The sequence below is a fragment of the Arachis stenosperma genome, chromosome 5 (genome assembly GCF_014773155.1).
Source record: "Arachis stenosperma cultivar V10309 chromosome 5, arast.V10309.gnm1.PFL2, whole genome shotgun sequence".
Classification (NCBI taxonomy): domain Eukaryota; kingdom Viridiplantae; phylum Streptophyta; class Magnoliopsida; order Fabales; family Fabaceae; genus Arachis; species Arachis stenosperma.
In genome coordinates, this window is record NC_080381.1 from 80987741 (window position 1) to 80994892 (window position 7152).

The 7152-nt window shown below is 38.7% G+C and overlaps 1 non-coding gene across 1 annotated transcript; it reads left to right on the top strand.

Moving 5' to 3' along the window:
* Positions 1-7044: 7044 nt before the first annotated feature.
* LOC130983688 (small nucleolar RNA R71) lies at positions 7045-7152 on the top strand. Its single transcript, XR_009087667.1, has one exon. It is a non-coding gene; the product is annotated as a small nucleolar RNA R71 (small nucleolar RNA).

Genomic DNA, 7152 nt, shown 5'->3' on the forward strand with positions numbered 1-7152 from the left:
CTGCCATGGCAGGGTTTTCAGGATCATAAGCTTCTTCAGAAGCTGCCTCTCTATTACTGTTGGATGCATGTTGCAATCCATTCAGATTCTGAGAGATCATGTTGACCTGTTGAGTCAACACTTTGTTCTGAGCCAATATGGCATTCAGAGCATCAATTTCAAGAACTCCTTTCTTCTGAGGTACCCCATTGTTCACGGAATTCCTCTCAGAAGTATACATGAACTGGTTGTTTGCAACCATGTCAATGAGTTCTTGAGCCTCTTCAGGCGTTTTCTTCAGGTGAATAGATCCACCTGCAGAATGGTCCAATGACATTTTCGAAAATTCAGAGAGACCATAATAGAATATATCTAATATGGTCCATTCAGAAAACATGTCAGATGGACATCTCTTTGTCAGCTGCTTGTATCTTTCCCAAGCTTCATAGAGGGATTCACCATCTTTTTGTTTGAAGGTTTGAACATCCACTCTCAGCTTGCTCAGCTTTTGAGGAGGAAAGAACTTATCTAAGAATGCAGTGACAAGCTTATCCCATGAGTCCAGGCTATCCTTGGGTTGAGAATCCAACCATACTCTAGCTCTGTCTCTTACAGCAAAAGGGAAAAGCAAGAGTCTGTAGACTTCTGGATTAACTCCATTTGTCTTTACAGTGTCACAGATCTGCAAGAACTCAGTTAAAAACTGGTAAGGATCTTCAGATGGAAGTCCATAAAACTTGCAGTTTTGTTGCATTAATGCAACTAGTTGAGGCTTAAGCTCAAAGTTATTGGCTCCAATGGCAGGAATGGAGATGCTTCTTCCATCAAACTTGGATGTTGGCTTTGTGAAGTCACCAAGCATTCTCCTTGCATTATTATTATTTTCGGCCATCTCTTCCTCTTGTTCGAAATTTTCTGAAAGGTTGCTTCTGGATTGTTGTAATTTAGCTTCTTTTAATTTTCTCTTCAGAGTCCTTTCAGGTTCTGGATCAACTTCAACAAGAGTGCCTTTGTCCCTGTTCCTGCTCATATGAAAGAAAAGGGAACACAAAAAAAGAAAGAAGGAATCCTCTATGTCACAGTATAGAGATTCCTTTATGTTAGTAGAAAAAGAAAGGGGTAGAAGAAGAGGAATAGATTCGGATTTTTGATGAAGAGGGGTGAAGAGAAGTGTTAGTAATTAAATAATTAAATAGAAGAGGAAGAGAGAAGAGAAATTTCGAAAATAATTTTGAAAAGGAGTTAGTGATTTTCGAAAATTAGAGATAAAATAAAATTAAAATTAAAATTTAAAACAATTAATTAATTAAAAAGAATTTTTGAAAAAGGGAAGAAATATTTTCGAAAATAGAGGAGGGAAAAGTAGTTAGGTAGTTTTGAAAAAGATAAGAAACAAACAACAAGTTAGTTAGTTGATTGAAAAAGATTTGAAATCAAAATTGAAAAAGATAAGAAGATAGTAAGTTGGATAAGATATTTTAAAATCAAATTTTGAAAAAAGATAAAATTTTTGAAAAAGATAACATAAAAGATAAAAAGATTTAAAAGAGATATTTTGAAAAAGATTTAATTTTTTTAAAAATTACTTAACTAACAAGAAACTACAAGATAAGATTCTAGAACTTAAAGATTGAACCTTTCTTAACAAGAAAGTAACAAACTTTCAAATTTTTGAACCAATCACATTAATTGTTAGCTTAATTTTCGAAAATTTGATAAAAAGATAAGAAAAAGATTTTGAAAATATTTTGAAAAATAATTTTTGAAATTTTCGAAAATTATATAAAAAAATGAAAAAGATATGATTTTTGAAAAAGATTTTGAAAAGATAAGATTTTTAAAATTGAAATTTTGACTTGACTTGTAAGAAACAACTAATTTTGAAAATTTTTGACCAAGTCAACCCAAAATTTCGAAATTGTGGAGGGAAATAAGGAAAAGATATTTTTGATTTTTTGAATTTTTAATTATGAAAGAGAAAAACAACAAAAATACTTTTATGCATGAAATTTTTAGATCAAAATAATGAATGCATGCAAGAATGCTATGAATGTCAAGATGAACACCAAGAACACTTTGAAGATCATGATGAACATCAAGAACATAATTTTGAAAAATTTTTGATGCAAAGAAAACATGCAAGACACCAAACTTAGAAATCTTTAATGCATGGAAAATATGAATGCAAAAATGCACATGAAAAACAAGAAAAGACACAAAACAAGAAATCATCAAGATCAAACAAGAGGACTTATCAAGAACAACTTGAAGATCATGAAGAACACTATGAATGCATGGGATTTTCGAAAAATGCAAGAAAAAATTTTTAAAAGCATGCAATTGACACCAAACTTAAAAATTGACTCAAGACTCAAACAAGAAACACAAAATATTTTTGATTTTTATGATTTTCTAATTTTTTTGGATTTTTATTAATTATTTTCGAAAATAAGGTTTTGAAAAAACGAAAAATAAAAGAAAAAAATTTTTGAAAAAGATTTTTGAAAAGAAAAGTACCTAATCTGAGCAACAAGATGAACCGTCAGTTGTCCATACTCGAACAATCCCCGGCAACGGCGCCAAAAACTTGGTGGACGAAATTGTGATTCAAATTCTTGTATCATTTGTGATCAATGTTCTAATTATGGCTCTGGTGGAATTCACAACTCCGTTCAACTAACCAGCAAGTGTACTGGGTCGTCCAAGTAATAACCTTACGTGAGTAAGGGTCGAATCCACAGAGATTGTTGGTATGAAGCAAGCTATGGTCACCTTGTAAATCTCAGTCAGGCAGATTAAATATGGATTTATGGGTTTCGAAAATAAAAAGAAAATAAATAATAAAAAGGATAGAAATACTTATGCAGATTTATTGGTAGGAATTTCAGATAAGCGGAATGGAGGTGCTGTAGAGCTCTAGGACGCCTGCTCTCCTATTCCTTCTACCCAATCCTTCTTACTCCTCTCCATGGCAAGCTTTGTATAGGGGTTCACTATCAGCTGTGGCTACTTTCATTCCTCTCGGGGAAATAACCTGCACGGCTGTCACTCGCACAGCTAACCAGTCTGGAGGCATCACCCATGGTTGATAGCTACATCCCATCCTCGCAGTGAAAGCTAATGCACGCACTCTGTCACAGTACGGCCAATCACCGGTTGGTTCCCGCTCCTACTGGAATAGAATCCCTCTTTTGCGTTTGTCACTAACGCCCAGCAGGTTAAAGTTTGAAGCACGTCACAGTCATTCATGAACGGAATCCTACTCGGAATACCACAGACAAGGTGAGACTTTCCGGATTCCCAGGATCCTACTCGGAACACCACAGACAAGGTTGGACTTTCCGGATCCAGATGAATGCCGCCATCTATCTAACTTATACCACGAAGATTCTGTTGGGGAATCTAAGAGATACACATTCAAGCTTGTGTTGCATGTAGAACGTAAGTGGTTGTCAATCACGCGCGTTCATGAGTGAGAATGATGGTGAGGGTTATCTAACTCATCATCACTCATCATGTTCTTGAGTACGAATGAATATCTTGGAATATGGATAAAGTGGAGTATTGAATAAAAGAAAATAGAACTTCATTAATCTCTGAGGTACAGCAGAGCTCCACACCCTTGATCTATGGTGTGCAGAAACTCCACCGTTGAAAATACATAAGTGAAAGAAGGTCAGGCATGGCCGAATGGCCAGCCCCTTAAACGTGATCAATGATCTCCTAAGATGAAGAATAAAACAGAACTGAGACCAAAGATGATTGATACATTAGTAAATCATCCTATTTATAATAAACTAGCTCCTAGGGTTTACATGAGTAAGTAATTGATGCATAAATCCACTTCTGGGGCCCACTTGGTGTATGCTTGGGCTGAGCTTGATCTATCCACGAGCTGAGGCTTCTCTTGGAGTTGAATTTCGAGTTATGATGTGCTTTGGGCGTTCAACTCCGGATTATGACGTTTTTCTGGCGTTAACTCCAGAAAGGAGCGTGTACTTGGCGTTCAACGCCAAGTTGCGTCGTCATTCTTCGAATAAAGTATGGACTATTATATATTGCTGGAAAGCCCTGGATGTCTACTTTCCAACGCCGTTGAGAGCGCGCCATTTAGAGTTCTGTAGCTCCAGAAAATCCATTTCGAGTGCAGGGAGGTCAGAATCCAACAGCATCAGCAGTCCTTTTGTCAGCCTTTTTCAGAGTTTTGCTCAAATCCCTCAATTTCAGTCAGAATTTACCTGAAATCACAGAAAAACACACAAACTCATAGTAAAGTCCAGAAATGTGAATTTAACATAAAAACTAATGAAAACATCCCTAAAAGTAGCTCAAACTTACTAAAAACTATATAAAAACAATGCCAAAAAGCGTATAAATTATCCGCTCATCATCTTTGTTGCTCCTCTCTCATGATCCTTTGATCTTCTCTAATTTCATGGAGGAGAATGGAGTGTTCTTGGTGCTCCACCCTTAGTTGTCCCATGTTGGAACTCAATTCTCCTAGGGAGGTGTTTAGTTGCTCCCAATAGTCATGTGGAGGAAAGTGCATCCCTTGAGGTATCTCAGGGATTTCTTGATGAGAGGGGTCTCTTGTTTGCTCCATCTTCTTCTTAGTGATGGGCTTGAGGTTATGCCTTCTCAGTTGAACCGGCTTTGGATGCCATAAATGGTTATGGAAAAACAAAAAGCAATGCTTTTACCACACCAAACTTAAAAGGTTTGCTCGTCCTCGAGCAAAAGAAGAAAGAAGAGAGTAGAAGGAGAAGAAATGGAGGAGAGGGAGATGGCTTTGTGGTTAGGCCAAAAGGGGAAGAAGTAGTGGTTTGAATTTGGATGGTGAGGTAAGTGGGGTTTTATGGAGGTGAGTGGTGAAGAGAGAGATGGGATTTGATAGGTGAGGGGTTTGTGGGGATCCTGTGGGGTCCACAGATCCTTAGGTGTCAAGGAAAAGTCATCCCTGCACCAAATGGCATCAAAATTCACGTTTTGAGCCATTTCTGGCGTTAAACGCCGGGCTGGTGCCCATTCCTGGCGTTTAACGCCAGGTTGTTGCCCTTTACTGGCGTTTAACGCCAGTCTAGTGCCCCCTTCTGGCGTTAAACGCCCAGAATGGTGCCAGACTGGGCGTTAAACGCCCAACAGCTAGCATTACTGGCGTTTGAACGCCAGCTTCTTCTCCTCCAGGGTGTGCTGTTTTTCTTCCTGTTTTTCATTCTGTTTTTGCTTTTTTCATTGTTTTTGTGACTTCTTATGATCATCAACCTACAAAAAAAAGATAAAATAACAAAAGAAAATAGTTAACTATAAAACATTGGGTTGCCTCCCAACAAGCGCTTCTTTAATGTCATTAGCTTGACAGAGGACTCTCATGGAGCCTCAGAGATGCTCAGAGCCGTGTTGGAACCTCCCAACACCAAACTTAGAGTTTGAATGTGGGAGTTCAACACCAAACTTAGAGTTTGGTTGTGGCCTCCCAACACCAAACTTAGAGTTTGACTGTGGGGGCTCTGCTTGGCTCTGTTTTGAGAGAAGCTCTTCATGCTTCCTCTCCATGATGATAGAGGGATGTCCTTGGGCTTTAAACACCAAGGATTCTTCATTCACTTGAATGATCAACTCTCCTCTATCAACATCAATCACAGCCTTTGCTGTGGCTAGGAAGGGTCTGCCAAGGATGATAGATTCATCCATGCATTTCCCAGTCTCTAGGACTATGAAATCAGTAGGGATGTAATGGTCTTCAATCTTCACCAAAACATTCTCTACAAGTCCATGAGCTTGTTTTCTTGAATTGTCTGCCATCTCTAATGAGATTCTTGCAGCTTGCACCTCAAAGATCCCTAATTTCTCCATTACAGAGAGGGGCATGAGGTTTACACTTGACCCTAAGTCACACAAGGCCTTCTTGAAGGTCATGGTGCCTATGGTACAAGGTATAGAAAACTTCCCAGGATCTTGCCTCTTTTGAGGCAGTTTCTGCCTAGACAAGTCATCCAGTTCTTTGGTGAGCAAGGGAGGTTCATCTTCCCAAGTCTCATTTCCAAATAACTTGTCATTTAGCTTCATGATTGCTCCAAGGTATTTAGCAACTTGCTCTTCAGTGACATACTCATCCTCTTCAGAGGAAGAATACTCATCAGAGCTCATGAAAGGCAGAAGTAAGTCCAATGGAATCTCTATGGTCTCATTTTGAGCCTCAGATTCCCATGGTTCCTCATTGGGGAACTCATTGGAGGCTAGTGGACGCCCAGTGAGGCCTTCCTTAGTGGCGTTCACTGCCTCTTCTTCCTCCCAAAATTCGGCCATATTGATGGCCTTGCACTCTCCCTTTGGATTTTCTTCTGTATTGCTTGGAAGAGTACTAGGAGGGAGTTTAGTAATTTTCTTGCTCAGCTGTCCCACTTGTGCCTCCAAATTCCTAATGGAGGACCTTGTTTCAGTCTTGAAACTTTGAGTGGTTTTAATTAGATCAGAGACCATAGTTGCTAAGTCAGAGGGGTTCTGCTTAGAATTCTCTGTCTGTTGCTGAGAAGATGATGGAAAAGGCTTGCCATTGCTAAACCTATTTCTTCCACCATTATTGTTGTTGAAACCTTGTTGAGGTCTCTCTTGATTCTTCCATGAGAAATTTGGGTGATTTCTCCATGAAGAATTATAGGTGTTTCCATAGGGTTCTCCTAGGTAATTCACCTCTTCCATTGAAGGGTTCTCAGGATCATAGGCTTCTTCCTCAGATGAAGCTTCCTTAGTACTGCTTGGTGCATTTTGCATTCCAGACAGACTTTGAGAAATCAAATTGACTTGTTGAGTCAATATCTTGTTCTGAGCCAATATGGCATTCAGAGTATCAATCTCAAGAACTCCTTTCTTCTGACTTGTCCCATTGTTCATAGGATTCCTTTCAGAAGTGTACATGAATTGGTTATTTGCAACCATTTCAATGAGCTCTTGAGCTTCTGTAGGCATCTTCTTCAGATGAAGAGATCCTCCAGCAGAGCTATCCAAAGACATCTTGGATAGTTTAGAGAGACCATCATAGAAAATACCTATGATGCTCCATTCAGAAAGCATGTCTGAAGGACATTTTCTGATCAATTGTTTGTATCTTTCCCAAGCTTCATAGAGGGATTCTCCATCCTTCTGTCTGAAGGTTTGGACTTCCACTCTAAGCTT